At 32.0% G+C, this 16,725-nt stretch overlaps 1 long non-coding RNA gene across 1 annotated transcript; it reads right to left on the reverse strand.

Moving 5' to 3' along the window:
- Window positions 1–279: 279 nt before the first annotated feature.
- Window positions 280–909, reverse strand: LOC143193863 (uncharacterized). The gene is made up of 2 exons (XR_013005117.1): window positions 768–909; window positions 280–421 (listed from the first exon to the last, which is right to left on the reverse strand). It is a non-coding gene; the product is annotated as an uncharacterized LOC143193863 (long non-coding RNA).
- Between the last annotated feature and the right edge of the window lie 15,816 nt (window positions 910–16,725).

A 16,725-nucleotide genomic window follows, 5' to 3' on the forward strand; every position in this document is an offset into this window, starting at 1 on the left:
CTATTATATTCCTGTAAAACATCTTCATAAAATAGTATAAATGTTTTAATTAAGCTAGCACGGAGTTAATTATTGTTCATAGCCTCACTTTATATCTTGTTAAAACCAAGTTATTTATTGAGCATCTTAATATCACTATTTCCTTGTAATTCCTAATAGCTTACGAATGATTTTTACCTATAACATTATTTTTTACCATTGATACTTATAATATATTGTTATTTCTTTTTTAATATCAACCGTAAGATTATTAGAGTCCAGATTATATATGTCTAGATGGGTGTTTAGATATTTTTTATTTATAATAATCATTTTTTACAATCAGAAAATAAAATTTAGTTCTGCCAACTGAAAATGTTAGACCCTCTGCATTAGATCTTCTTCTAGGATTGAAATGTCCGCGTAGGTTATGTCCGATTGTCTAAAACAAATGATAGTTAAAAGAATCAACGTCTAACAACGGCAGTTGTGACAAGTGATGATTGAGAAATATAGAACGACCTGTATATTGACCAAAAATTTCCTTGTATCCTTTTTTCATTCCGTGTAAAAGTTATTTAATTTCGTACAGTCTCTCTTCGCATGTGGTAATACATTATAAGCTTTTTTATCTTTATTAATATTATGAATATAACGTTTCCCACTAATAAAAATGAGTAGCTATAATTTATAGGTTATACAAGCACTTTAACTTCACATATTTAATACTGTTGATAAGATACATCGAGACAAAACAGGTTAAAATCCCCCTCTCTGTAAGTACTTGCCTTTTTTTATTTTATTATGTCTGTCCTCAAGCTTTTATTTGATATTTTCAACGGGAAACGCGCAGTATTATCTTCATTCAATATCGAGGAAAACGATTTTCGATGCGAAACCGATACAGAATCACCATTAAACTCGCCGATCGTACGTACCAGAACGAAACGCGAGCGGTACTGCGTGCGACATCTATCAAAAAAACGCGGAAACCCCTTCGGGATTTTATATTACCACATAAACGTCCGTCGCGAACGTAACGAACAAGGCTTTTTTCGCACACAAGGATGGATATCTGGGCGTTTATCGGTCCGTTTAAAATTAGTGAGGTGATTGCCTGCGATTTTCCTAAGCCTTGCGCGTCGATGCTTTTGACAGTTCGATTGTGTCGGCTGTTGCCAGATGCAGTAAAAACGTTTGTCGGGGATAAGTGCAACGACGCTCGTGGTCTCGCCAGTACGAGCCGACGGTACATGTTGCCAATTTGTGCAAAAATAACATTCAGTCCGCGAGAATACACAAATTTAATAATGTGTCGATGTAACCTAAAACCATATCACGGCTGAAGGAATTCCGTAACCTTATTTGTTTTATGATGACACTAATTCTTAATATTATCGGTTTATTTTAAAATATTGATATACATAATTGACAACATAAACAACATAAAAAACAAATAAACCATTATTTTAAATTCGTTTAACTATTAAAATGGTGATATGGCTCCATTATTAAAATAGTTTTAATATAGAAATGAGGTGTTTCTTTGTGAATAGTATTTAATAACTTTGCTACAGAGTTTTCTTTTGTCTTAATTGCAATCTCCATATAGCTGAAAACATAATGGTTTAAAATATTTATCTAGAACAAGTAGGGTATAGAAACGAAGCATTCACTTGTTGATAGCTCTTAATACACCTTTTGAATACTATATAAATTGTTTAAGAATATACGTTATATGACAGTATTCTAAATAAATTATCTACTAATATTAACCCAGAACTTTTAGGAATTGAGATATTTTTCTAAGCCTCGCACGTCGTTGCTTTTGACAGTTCGATTATATCGGCTGTTGCCAGATGTAGTAAAAACGTATGTCGAGGATAAGTGCAACGAAGCTCGTGGTCTCGCCAGTACGAGCCGACGGTACGTGTTGCCAATTTGTGCAAAAATAACATTCAGTCCGCCAGAATTCTTAGCCTTATGTATATTATTATGGCCCATATCGTTTTATTTTAAAATATTGTTATGTAATTGATGCGTGTAAGTCAATATTAATATTACAATATTTCCATATTATCTTAATTAACATATGTATTAAGTGTTTTCCCGTTGTAATAAAGACAAAAACAGGTCAATTTCGTTATTCTTGTAGTAATTATTTTGAAATTGATTTGTATATAACTCCATTATTACAATTATTTTAGTTTAAAAATATGGGTTTTCTTATATATTTTTTATATCTCTATTGCATAGTATGTTCTTTTAATAGTTAAGATACTATAAGCCAAAATACTGTAAATATTTGAATATATGTGTATCAACCATAATGCATATATATTAATAGAGCTATTGTTTTTAACATTCCTTCATATTACTATAATATGATAATAGTTTTTCATAAATAGTTTAAAAAGTTCTAATACTTCCTGAAGACGTATATATTAGTGGAGCTAGTTAATATCTTCTAATAAACATTATATATGGTATAATATACACTCCTTCTAGTGTAGAGCAAAGTAATATAATATAATTTTCTTGTAATGATGTAAAATGGAGAATCTAAAAAGAAGATATAAAAGGAGCTATTTCATATTAAAAGATCTTCCAGTGCATACTACAACATACACATGGCACATACCTCCAATAGATTACGGGAATACATAAATTGCATAGTAATATCAATGCAGAACATGATCTACAGTAATGGAGTGATTTTTTGTCTATAAGTTTCAATATATATAAGTTCAATAATAAAAAAATTAGTAGTAGCGCGTATTTTTTTTTCTATCTTAGGCACTAATATTAAATCAAAACATAAAATTATATAAATGAAGTTATTTGTTAATAATTCTATAATTATCTAGAGCATTAACCATAAAATATAAAGCATATATATATATATATATATATATATATATATATATATATATATATATATATATATATGCATAGTCCTTCCAATAAAACGGCAAATAAACGTCAGAGATGACGTCGAATATACTTCCAAATACAATTTGTAAAAATATAAAATTTGTTTTAACTTGGAGCGGATGTTCTTTGGCATTTTACACTAGTTAAGGAGATACATAATGCTGTCTGGCGTATCAGGACATGTAATGGAATTAGTTTATAAAATTCGGTTAGTTTTAGTATTAGTAAAGCTGTTGTCATATGTTTCCAAAATTGTTTGCAACATTAGCGATAATAGTGATGTTTGTACCGACAAACATCACTATTAACCTTGAAAAATAAGTAGTGTTTTTTTATTAATAGTTCAGTTTTGTCCATATCTGAAATTTTAGTAAGATCAATGGATACCCTATTGAAACTTTCTATATTCGTTATATATTATTGGAATTCTTGCTTTTTACTTATTGAAAGTACAGAAATTATAGAAATATAGAAAGACATGAATATATTATTTTGAAGGCAATTCTAATACTAATATCAAGTTCTGTATATAAATAATGTTAGTAGCAGTGTTGAAAGATGAAGCATCGACAGAATAAAAGCCTTATAATGATCAGAACATCTAGAAATTAATGAAATCAATAAAATCAGACATTTTTGTTTACCGTTTCTTAAAAGTGTTAAAAGACTGTCTGTTGTTGTATCTAACCATCTGTATTCGTTTGTACATGCGAGATATTCTATCTTAACTGGTAACAAACATCTATTTTTAATTTTCGGTTTTCACAAAAAAGACTTTTCTATATATTAAAAAACATATAAAAATAAGTATGTTATTCTGAAGACAATTCTAGTAGTGATATCATTAATTAAAAGCCTCATAATTTTCAGAACATCTAATAATAAATTAAAAATTAATGGCTATGACAGATATACTAATATATACTACAGCTTCAGTTTTATAAATTTAGGTTTCTATAAAATCAGGTATTTTTGGTCATCGTTTCTTAAGTTAAGTGTTAAAAAACTGTCTGTTGTTATATCTAACCATCTGTATTCGTTTGTACATGCGAGATATTCTATCTTAAGTGGTAACAAACATCTATTTTTAATTTTCGGTTTGCACAAAAAAGACTTTTCTATATATTAAAAAACATATAAAAATAAGTATGTTATTCTGAAGACAATTCTAGTAGTGATATCATTAATTAAAAGCCTCATAATTTTCAGAACATCTAATAATAAATTAAAAATTAATGGCTATGACAGATATACTAATATATACTACAGCTTCAGTTTTATAAATTTAGGTTTCTATAAAATCAGGTATTTTTGGTCATCGTTTCTTAAGTTAAGTGTTAAAAAACTGTCTGTTGTTATATCTAACCATCTGTATTCGTTTGTACATGCGAGATATTCTATCTTAAGTGGTAACAAACATCTATTTTTAATTTTCGGTTTGCACAAAAAAGACTTTTCTATATATTAAAAAACATATAAAAATAAGTATGTTATTCTGAAGACAATTCTAGTAGTGATATCATTAATTAAAAGCCTCATAATTTTCAGAACATCTAATAATAAATTAAAAATTAATGGCTATGACAGATATACAAATATATACCACAGCTTCAGTTTTATAAATTTAGGTTTCTATAAAATCAGGTATTTTTGTTCATCGTTTCTTAAGTTAAGTGTTAAAAAACTGTCTGTTATTGTATCTAACCATCTGTATTCGTTTGTACATGCGAAATATTCTATCTTAAATGGTAACCAACATCTATTTTTAATTTTCGGTTTGCACAAAAAAGACTTTTCTATATATTAAAAAACGTATAAGAATAAATATGTTATTTTGAAGACAGTACTAATATCAGCAAATAAAAACCTCGTAATTATCAGAACATCTGATAAATGTGTATATGTTTAAATAAAATATATGTAATAAATTAATGTGAAATGTACGACAAACATAGTCTTGTGTATGGATAAAATGAATGTCAACAATGAAATGCCAGGTTACAGTAAATAAAAGGTAATTTCAATTTAATACATGGACATTTTCATTTATTTGAATTTATGGTCTGAGTGAACAAATGCTCTTTTGGCAAATTCTGCGCAAGAGCATATATTTTGTTTTTTAACTGGTGTTGAGCATTTTAGTCTAATAAATTTTGAGAAATTAAAAAGCAATACTCAAAAATAACAGATCAATTGAAAAGTCCCCGGCCTACCATAGTAAAACAAATTTTTTTGGCAAAATTAGTTTTTATTATTCAACATGTGGACCTAAAGTGTAGTGAATACGTGTTTACGTGACCAGACAAAAGGACTGCATCTCATTTTTATTAGTGTTTAAAATTATTTCATCTTATTTTACAACAGTCCTTTTGAAATTCATTTATAGTATTTATAGTAAAAAACTAGTGCTAAAATAACGTAAGTGAAAAATGAAGTGCGTGAAATAAACAATGTATTTATTTTATTTTTTTTATCATCTGGAAGTAAATAAAATAAAATATTAAAATATTAAAAAATGGCAAACCACAGCGATTCAACCAAATCACCTGCACACTTTGATATAAGATTAGAACAAACAGCAATAACGCAAACTCCACCATCAGAATGGACTACAGTCATTAATAAAAAACGATTGAGAAGTCCAGAAGAAGAAATCGCGAGGAAACAAACAAGAATCAGTGACTATTGGTTGCAGAAACCGATAGAGACAAAAAACAGTTTTAGCAACCTGTCGGAAGAAATTGAAGAGAACATACAACCAAGCCCTGAAAAAGTTGTTCCCAAACCACCACCAATAACAGTCTATAAGGTAGGAATAATAAAAAACATCCATGACTTATTGAAAACCATTACTACGAACTACACAATTAAAACAGTGAGCTATGAAACAATTAAAATCCAATTGTTCGAAGCGGATCACTTTAAAGTTCTTATAAAAGAATTAGATGAAAGAAACACCCAATACCATACATTCAGGCCAAAATCCGAGAGAACATTTAAATTCGTATTAAAAGGATTACATCACGGGACGGACTTTAACACCATCAAGGTAGCACTAGCTGAAAAAGGCCACGAGGTCGTAAATATTCACAATATACGACATCACACGACAAAAAAACCTCTGCCTATGTTTTATATAGACATAAAACCTAATGGAAATAATAAGGCGGTGTATGAAATCACCAAATTGGAAAATAATATTATTAAATGCGAACCACCACATATAAAAAGAATTATACCACAATGCACAAGATGTCAAGCGCACGGGCACACAAAGACTTACTGTCGCAAATCATATAGATGCGTAAAATGTGCAGGAGAACATAAGACAGGAGATTGTACTCGTAAAGTTCGCGATGAAAAAGTGAAATGTGTTAACTGTAACGGAAATCATCCAGCGAACTACAAGGGTTGCGCAGTTCACAAGCAACTACAGCAGAAACTCTATCCTGCCTTAAGGGAAAAAAGGCATCAACAAAAACAATCCACTACTACTAATCTACCACTACCCACCAGAACAAGTCAACCAGACATAACTTATGCCCAAATAGTTGAAAATGGTTCAGCACAAAAACGAGAGACAATATCTCAACCTACTGAAACTAGCAACATCTCAAGATTAGAAAATATGATGGCCAAACTAATGGATCAAATGAGTACGATGCTTGGTCTACTCACAACCGTCGTAAGCAAACTTGCCTAATGCCTGAAACCAATAGCTACAAAATCGCCGTCTGGAATGCCAATGGGCTTCAACAACACGCCAGGGAACTAAAAATGTTCGTAAATGAACAAAATATTGACATTATGATGGTTTCCGAAACACACTTTACGGACAAGAATTATCTGAAAGTTCCTAAATATAAGATTTATCATACAAATCACCCTGATGATAAAGCACATGGAGGTACAGCCATAATAATTCGAGATGATATAAAGCATTTCGAAAAAGAAAAATTCCGCAAAGACTACCTGCAAGCCACCAGTATAACCATAGAGGAAGCCCATGGACCATTAACAATTTCTGCGATTTATTGCCCACCCAAACATAACAACAAGGCAGAACAATTTCAAGAATTCTTCCGTACGCTAGGTAATAGATTTATAGCAGGAGGAGATTATAATGCAAAACATTTAATGTGGGGCTCAAGAATAATAACCTCAAAAGGTAGAGAACTGCTCAAAGCCATAAGGAAAGATAACTTACAACATATCTCTACTGGTGAACCAACATATTGGCCTTCAGACAGAAATAAAAAACCAGATACAATAGATTTCTGTATTACAAAAAATATTGATCCAAAAAAGTGTCAGGCAGAATCATGTTTCGACCTGTCTTCTGATCATTCACCAATAATAGTAACAATTTCTTCAAAAATTACCATCAAAGATAAACCCCCTTCTCTGTGCAATAATAGAACTAACTGGCCCTCATTTAGAGAAAACTTAGACCAAAATATCTCTCTAAACTTACCGTTACAAACTGAAATGGATATAGAAATAGCAGCAATAAATCTTACAAAAAATATACAGGAGGCAGCATATTCCGCGACTCCCAACATTGAAACATTTCCAAGAAAAAATACACATATATCATGTACAATACAGAAAAAGATAGCAGAAAAAAGAAAGTTACGACGAAATTGGCAACAGCAAAGGACTGAAGAGAATAAAAGAAAATTTAATAGAGCCATAAAAGAGCTGAGAGATCTAATTCAAATTGAACAAAACCAAGGCATTCAAGAATACCTAGAAAACTTGACATCAACTGAGGCTACAGACTATTCGTTGTGGAAAGCAACAAAAAAGCTTAGGAGATCCCAGCAGCATAACCCACCTATTAAAACAAGCGAAAATAATTGGGCGAGAAGCAATAAAGAGAAGGCCGACATTTTCTCAAAACACTTAAAAAATGTTTTTAAACCTTTCCAGTCTCAGCTACATAAAGATGACGAAAATAATATTACTAGCTTTCTAGATTCGCCATTTCAAATGGATTTACCGCACGAGAAATTAACGGTCAAAAAAGTTAAACATACAATAATGAGAGAGATTAATATTAAAAAAGCTCCTGGTTATGACTTAATTACTGGCAAAATTTTAAAAGAACTATCAGAAAAGGCTATAAAACTATTAACATATATATTTAATGCTATGCTACGAATTAATTATTTCCCTAGTATCTGGAAAGTAGCTAAAATATTAATGATACTTAAACCAGGAAAAATACCAGAAGATGTGACCTCCTACCGACCTATAAGTTTATTACCAATAATCTCGAAAGTTTTCGAGAAATTATACATAAAAAAATTAAACTATATAATAGAAAAAAGAAAAATTATTCCAGAACATCAGTTTGGGTTTCGCAATAAGCATGGGACTATAGAACAAGTGCATAGACTTGTAAACCAAATAAACGCTGACCTAAATGCCAAAAGATATTGTTCGGCTGCTTTCCTAGACATATCCCAGGCTTTTGACAAAGTATGGCATACGGGCTTGCAGGTTAAACTAAAGAAACTTCTCCCTCATCCGGACTATCAGCTACTAAAATCGTATCTCACTGACAGACATTTTATTGTAAATCAAGGCGATGAACATACCGAATTAAATCCCATATATTCAGGAGTTCCGCAAGGTAGTGTACTGGGTCCAGTACTGTATCTTCTGTATACGGCTGATCTGCCCACCACAAAAATAACTACTGTGGCAACATATGCAGACGATACAGCAATCTTAGCATCCCATGAAGATCCAGTCACAGCATCAATAAACCTACAAACCCACCTGGATCAAATACAATTATGGTTGAAGACATGGCGCATTAAAGCCAATGAATCAAAATCCACGCATATAACGTTTACCCTGCGTAGAAGAACATGTCCACCAGTAAATATCAATCATCGTCAACTCCCCCAAGCAGAGCATGTTAAATATCTTGGTATGCATTTAGATCGACGCCTAACCTGGAAGAAGCACATACTCTCTAAACGGAAACAACTAGGACTAAAATTATATCAAATGTATTGGCTCATTGGGCGCAAATCCAAGTTATCATTAGATAACAAGGTATTGCTGTATGAGTCTATACTCAGGCCCATTTGGACATATGGAATTCAACTATGGGGTACCGCTAGCAAATCTAATATATCCATCATTCAACGGTTCCAAAATAAGGTGTTGCGTGCCATTGTTGATGCTCCGTACTATATTTCAAATAAAGTGATACAACGCGATATTCCTCTAGAACCTATAACGAGTGTAATCCAACGTGTATGTGTGAAGTACTTCGAAAGAGTGTCAGTGCATCCCAATGTACTCGCTAATCAGCTAAATATGCGACGTGATAGTGAAGTGCGTAGACTAAAACGTTTAACACCACCTGATCTGATTACTGGACATATGTAGAGTTTAGAATAAGCATTAGAATAAGTCTAATTAATTAAGATAATATTTTATACAGAAGATTGCTTATTGAAGTGATTTTCTACATGCCATGTATATATAATATAAACAGAAGAAATACTTATTGCCAATAGGGCAGATTGTGGACTCACGAAGAGTAATAAAAAAAAAAAAAAATTATTCAACATAATTCCCTTCAAGGGTGATACACTGATTATAGCGACCCTCCAACTTTTCGATACCATTTTTGTAGTACAATTTGTCCTTTGCTTCAAAATAGGCCTCAGTTTCGGCGATCACCTCTTCATTCGACGAAAATTTCTTCCCAGCGAGCACTCTTTTTAGATCTGAGAACAGGAAATAGTTGCTGGGGGGCAGATCTGGAGAATACGGTGGATGATGGATTTCTGCTATCGTTTTCACTGACTTGTGACACGGTGCATTGTCTTAGTGAAGCAGCACTTTCTTTTTCTTCAATTGCGGCCGTTTTTCGGCGATTTTGCCTTTCAAACGGTCCAATAACGCTGTGTAGTAGTCGATGTTGATGGTACTTCCTTTCTCAAGGTAGTCAATGAAAATTATTCCATGCGCATCCTAAAATAGACCGATGCGTTTCCCACGCTTTGGAGCAGGTTGGTTGACTGTCGATTGGACTTCGGAGTGAAATAATGGAGCCATGTTTCATCCATTGTCACATATTGACACAAAAACTCGAGTTTATTACGCTTGATTATCTTCGAACACTGCTCCGAATCATCAACTCGTCGTTGTTTTTGTTCAAAAGTGAGCTCGCGCGACACCCACTTTGCACAGAGCTTTCTCATACCCAAATATTCAGTTGATATCTTTAGAGTATCTACTATTTCATTCAATTTTAATTTACGGTCATTTAAAATCATTTTGTGGATTTTTTTAATGCTTTCATCGGTAACAACCTCTTTTGGGCGTCCAATGCGTTCACCGTCTTCAGTGTTCATTTCGTCTCCTTCTAAACTTAGCATACCAATCCTTGATGGTTGATTTTCCTGGCGCAGTGTCCGGAAACTCGGCATCAGGCTTCAACAAGCTACGAAGTTTTGCTTCGACTGTATTTTTTCCCTTCCCAAAGCAGTTTTTTATCAACACACGAAATTCCTTTTTATCAATTTTTTCACAATAACAAAAGTTGCTTCATTCAAAATGCTATAATTCATAAACTAATGATCCGACAGCTGTCAAATTTATACACGCATCTTCTGATTATTAGGGCTAACTAAAAAACATATGGATTTAATTCTAGTAGCGCCATCTATGTATCAGGCCGGTTTTCAATTGACATGTTATGTTACAATAATCAAGAAAATGCTGCGAACTCATTTAAACACTAGCAAAGATAGTAATATAAAAACTATCATTAATTTTTATGAAATATTTTGAATGAAATACCAATTAAAATGCACATCTTAAGAATTGAAAGTGTTGTAATTTTGTTTATCGAGTAAATAAAAATTGGAAACATTTGAAAATAAAGTCGCATTCTACTAGAATAAATGGAGTATTTATATAGAGATTATATCGAAATATGTTTACATCAAATCCTTGCACCATATTTATATAAAGGCTTCATATTATCTAATACTATTTACAAAAAGTCCAGAAGTCATATTTGTATATATCATTCATCTGTCTCAAAGCAAAATCTTCATCTTGTAGATCATCGTACTTTTCGCCTGAAAGAAGTCACCAGTCAATACATAATTACGATTTTTACAAAACAATATTTTATTTACCTATGCTATTTTTGAAAGATATATTCTTTTTCCCTTGTTTGTTTCACTCCTCCACCTTCAGATTAGATCATCAGGGTGTCGTTGATGATTAATATTATATGTTTTGTTTATTCGCTCCAGGTTAACTCTTATTAATAAATATAATATTTTCAAAGTATCGTCCTCTCCACTATTCTTGCATCGTACAAAATCCTATCTAATTTTTTCTCTTGTTCTATTTTATCTTTGTTCAGATTTTGGTCAAGAATTGCCAGCAATACTCTCTCATACACTTACGTTTTTACCTGAACAAAAAAAATTTCTTTCTTCTTTGCTTCTTGTTATTCGCTATGTTGACTTCTATTTGATGGATATTCGAAACTCATACTAATAGTCTGGAATTAAGTTGCTTTGTTTTAAAATTGGACTTATTGTCTTAAATAATATTTTCTCGAAAAATTTCGATACAGTTGTTAGTAGAGAAATAGGTCTATATGATTTGACATCATTAGCTTGTTTACCAGGATTTGACATTATGCTTACTTCTGCCACTTTCCAATATGTAGAAAAATAAAAGCTGCGTTAAAATATATTAGTAAGATTTACTATGGCGTTTCTAAGAAGTTGCTTTAAGATTTCTCCATTAAATCGAATTCCCATGACTTTTGAGTTCGGGTTTATTCTCATCTCATTGTTTAGTTCTTTTGGCGTGACTGGTGTGATAATTTGTGATTTTAAGTTGTCCCTAATATTCAGTAAATAATATCACAGAAAGTTAATGGAACCTTAGAGAGCTGTTATTGAAAGTAATCATTGATTTCTGACTGTTTTAAGTGATACATAAACTTCATAACTTTGTCGTATCAATCACCCTCCTTCTTCATTTTAGCTTTTGTTACCGTTACCGTCCAGCATTTTGATATTTTTTCTGAGCAGATTTACACTATCACAAATATCCAAATAACGTAGAAAGAAAACAATTCAAAATATAAGCAAATAATCAGCAAATAATAAACATTTCAAGAAAGAATATGTTAAATAGTCTCTGACGCGTGTAATCTTCATAACACACGTTAAAAAACAAACATGAACAGTGATCAAACGGAGACTAAAGCAAAAAACAAACAACGAAACAACACTCAACGTTGGTTTTATCAGTTGAATGATATGTTATGAGATAATACAACATACACATTTTCAGTAATATCACAGAGTCGGGAAACATGTTTTTTATACAATTGTATAAGTTTATGTTAAAATAATGTATATTTTATATATATATATATATATATATATATATATATATATATTTAAGTCTCTTTTTACCAACCTATGGGTTTATCTGGACAGGACCTACAGTTTAACGTGGTGAGTGACCAACTTAAACTGGCGTGACTGGGATCATTTTCCTTGTCGATCCATCATTTTGCACCCTTGCCTAGGACAATCACAAACATAAATTTACGACCATAGGATACGAACCCGCGACTATCACAACAGTAGGTCGACCGTCCTGTCGCTTTTACCATTGCTCCACCAAACCGGCATATTTTATTTCTGCATTATGTTTATTGAAATTCTAACTAATTTTTGTAACCGAGAGAAATTAAAACTATTTCTATTATTCAGAATGTTTTTTATCAAGGACACTGCATTTATACAATATTAAATCGTATTTTATCCTATCTATTTGTCAATAATATCTATCTATAATAATTGTAATAATTGACTAGCTGAGAATGTTGTTTCTAAAACAATATATATTTGTATTAATAGATGTTAATAATAGCAATGAACAGGACTGTTTAATAAATTGTCAATCAGTCAGCCAATTTCATAATCAGTTAAAACACTTGTTCTGGTGATTTTTTATGCATTTTATTGATTTACAATCGGGAGTCATATGAAGCTTAAACTGAGAAATAATGAGTTGTCCTGAAAATATTTTCTTTCTGTAAATGGCTTTTTCCCAGCAATTTTTCAGGTAATCTAAGAGGTTACAGTAATACTAGGTGACTATATAACCAATAATTATAGTATTTAATCTTTTAGAGCTTATCCGTGAACAAAATTTGTTTTGCAACACCTTCTGGTCGATTAGTGAATGTTAAGGGATTCTATTTAGTTCATCTGGGTTTTTGAATCGAAAAATATAGCGATGAATCTGATCTCTAAAACTACCTCAAGTTTTTGCCGTTTATTATCGTATTTATTTGGCTCTTATGGTGACTTATTTCGAACTAGTTAAGTATGTTATTGTTGCTAAAGGTCAGGATAAAACAATATCCATTTTAATTACTGTATGTAGTTTGTTTGATATATGTTTATAATATTTGTAAAAAAATATTTTCAACTAATTCAAGATCAAATAAAGGCATTTAAACAAAGAAATGGAAATGAATGAATTTTGCTATAAATAGTAAATTAATTATTAGTAGGAGAGAACATTGTCCTTAGCTTATTCGGTCCTGTGAACTGTGAACTTCTCCACTCTTAGCCTGGCCGCAAGCACATATATACCTGGCTCATAATCTCGCAGCGGACTTGGCAGTGCATTTGTGGTAGACAACCGGGCATTCCGTTTCAAGCTCCCTGAACAGGATTAAGTATTGACCGCTGAACTCTTCGCGATATTCAACGCTTTCTCCTACATCACAACACTATCCTTCAAAGAATGGTTAATCTTTACTGACTCCCGAAATGCTCTCGAATGTTTCCTGGTCTTCATCCGCTGGTCACCGAATCACTGTCAATCATCCCTACCTTAAATACTATCTGAATGGGATCAGGACAAGTGTACTGTGTATCCGTTCTCACGTTGGTATACTGGGAAATTAGCACGCGGATAGTGCGGCTAAATCGCCAGCCTCCTTTCCCCTCCCGATCGCAAATATTTGTATCCATACTGACCTTATCCCATTCGTTCGTTGTTTCACAAAGAACGAGGTACAACGTCGTTGGGTCCAGGGGGCCAACTACAACAGGCTGTTTGAGGTTAAAGCTGATTTTTTCCCCTCAAAATTTTAGAAATGTCTTAACAAGAGAAAATACAGACAGACTTCTCGGATTTCTATGAGAAATCGATTTTCTCCATAGAATCTAGCCTATTTTCAGTTTAGTGTTACTGACCAAATAACCATTACCACTTCGGTATGGGTGCCGATGTGTGCTGTCTGGATAGAGCACTAGATATTCTCATAGACGTCTTCTTCTTTTGGAGTTAGCTATTCTCTAATAATGATAATGCTTTAAATTTTTTCGACATATTTAAATCTGGTGTACATTTTGGGACACCCTTTATATCACAAAGATTCATTTACGACTAGTTAAAAAAATTATTATGAATAAGATATTTTATATAGATAAGAGTTAACTAGCGATAATTGTTATTAGATATGATGCTATATCTTATTATAAAATAATGTAAAATATATTTTTACTAAAAATTAACCAATAAATGACACTACAGTTTTGTTATTGATATTGATGTTTGGTATAGATACTGTTGCATATAAAATAGCAACAATGTTGCAAATATTACACGTCATAGTTCTCGTCATATTGTTACAATTGTTAGAATATCTGCTTACTTTATAACTGTTATACTGTACTCTGTGTTGCTATGTCCATGCTTAGCATTTATTTTGAATATATATATATATATATATATATATATATATATATATATATATATATATATTGTATTGCTGTGAGTTATTAAGTAATGTGAAATAGATTCAATCTGATTATTGTTATACCACATTACTCAATATATACAGAGTTTGAGTTATAAAACAACAATTTTTAGGAAAACTATAACTTTTTTTATCAGGATACTATATCTCAACAGTGACATATCCAGTGGAGCGTCCATTTTTGTATACCTTTTTCGTAGAACGATTTATCATTGTTCTTTGAGACCAGGCTCCAACTTCGGCAATTACTTCTTCATTTCTGTCAAACCTCTTTCCCTGAAGCATTCTTTTGAAACCTGGAAATAAACAACGAACAACCAGTGACTATGGCCTAAGACAATCCGTTGAATGTGAAACAACATGGTTTTATTTTGCGCGTGATTGACTTCATCTGATCAATATTCCACGCAAAATTTAAGTTTCCTTTGTGTGTGAACGCTACCCGTGCTCCATCGACTCGTTACTCTCTCCGGAGATCTTGTTTTGATATCTTACGGTTTTGTGTCGATTAGTTGATCGATGTATTACATAATAAATTTTCAAGCAAGACGTTGCCAATGCAAATATTTAAATTAAAATCGCCGAATTAGAACTGCAACCGTTTATTTACTCTTGCGTCTCGTTTCAGTTTTGTGGAAATCCACTTTAACGGCTCCTATTAATTAATTGATAATTCACGACGTTAATTAAAATTAATAATTTCGATGCTTATTATCTGATGAATGCATAATTGCACAATATAGTTCCTCAACTATAAACATATTTAAATAAGGATGTGAATGAGGTTCGATATATCTCATGATGGATGATACGAGGGTCACTCTAAATGTATTGAGGATTAATGAGTTGTCCTGAACATATTTTTTCTCTGTAAATGGCTTTTTCCCAGCAATTTTTCAGGAAATCTAAGAGGTTACAGTAATACAAGGTATCTATATAACCAATAATTATAGTATTTACTCTTTTAGAGATTATCCGTGAACAAAATTTGTTTCGCAACACCTTCTGGTCGATTAGTGAATGTTACGGGATTCTATTTAGTTCATCTGGGTTTTTGAATCGAAAAATACAGCGATGAATCTTATCTCTAAAACTACCTCAAGTTTTTGCCGTTTATTATCTTATTTATTTGGCTCTTATGGTGACTTATTTTGAACTAGTTAAGTATGTTATTGTTGCTAAAGATCGGGATAAAACAATATCCATTTTAATTACTGTATGTAGTTTGTTTGATATATGTTTATAATATTTGTAAAAAAATATTTTCAACTAATTCAAGATCAAATAAAGGCATTTAAACAAAGAAATGGAAATGAATGAACTTTGCTATAAATAGTAAATTAATTATTAACAGGAGAGAACATTGTCCTTAGCTTATTCGGTCCTGTGAACTGTGAACTTCTCCACTCTTAGCCTGGCCGCAAGCACATATATACCTGACTCATAGTCTCGCAGCGGACTTGGCAGTGCATTTGTGGTAGACAACCGGGCATTCCGTTTCAAGCTCCCTGAACAGGGTTCAGTATTACCCGCTGAACTCTTCGTGATATTTAACGCTTTTTCCTACATCACAACATTATCCTTCAAAGAATAATATTTCCTTTCCAGTTTTTGATGATTCACGACGTTAATTAAAATTAATAATTTCGATGCTTATGATCTGATGAATGCATAATTGTGATGCAATATAGTTCCTCAACTATAAACATATTTCGAGGTTCGATATATCTCATGATGGATGGTACGAGGGTCAGTCTAAATGTATTGACGATTAATGAGTTGTCCTGAACATATTTTTTCTCTGTAAATGGCTTTTTCCCAGCAATTTTTCAGGAAATCTAAGAGGTTACAGTAATACAAGGTAACTATATAACCAATAATTATAGTATTTACTCTTTTAGAGATTATCCGTGAACAAAATTTGTTTCGCAACACCTTCTGGTCGATTAGTGAATGTTACGGGA

The sequence above is a fragment of the Rhynchophorus ferrugineus genome, unplaced genomic scaffold (assembly GCF_030347505.1).
Source record: "Rhynchophorus ferrugineus isolate W39M unplaced genomic scaffold, kcgeb_rfMv2 rfM3, whole genome shotgun sequence".
Taxonomy (NCBI): Eukaryota; Metazoa; Arthropoda; class Insecta; order Coleoptera; family Curculionidae; genus Rhynchophorus; species Rhynchophorus ferrugineus.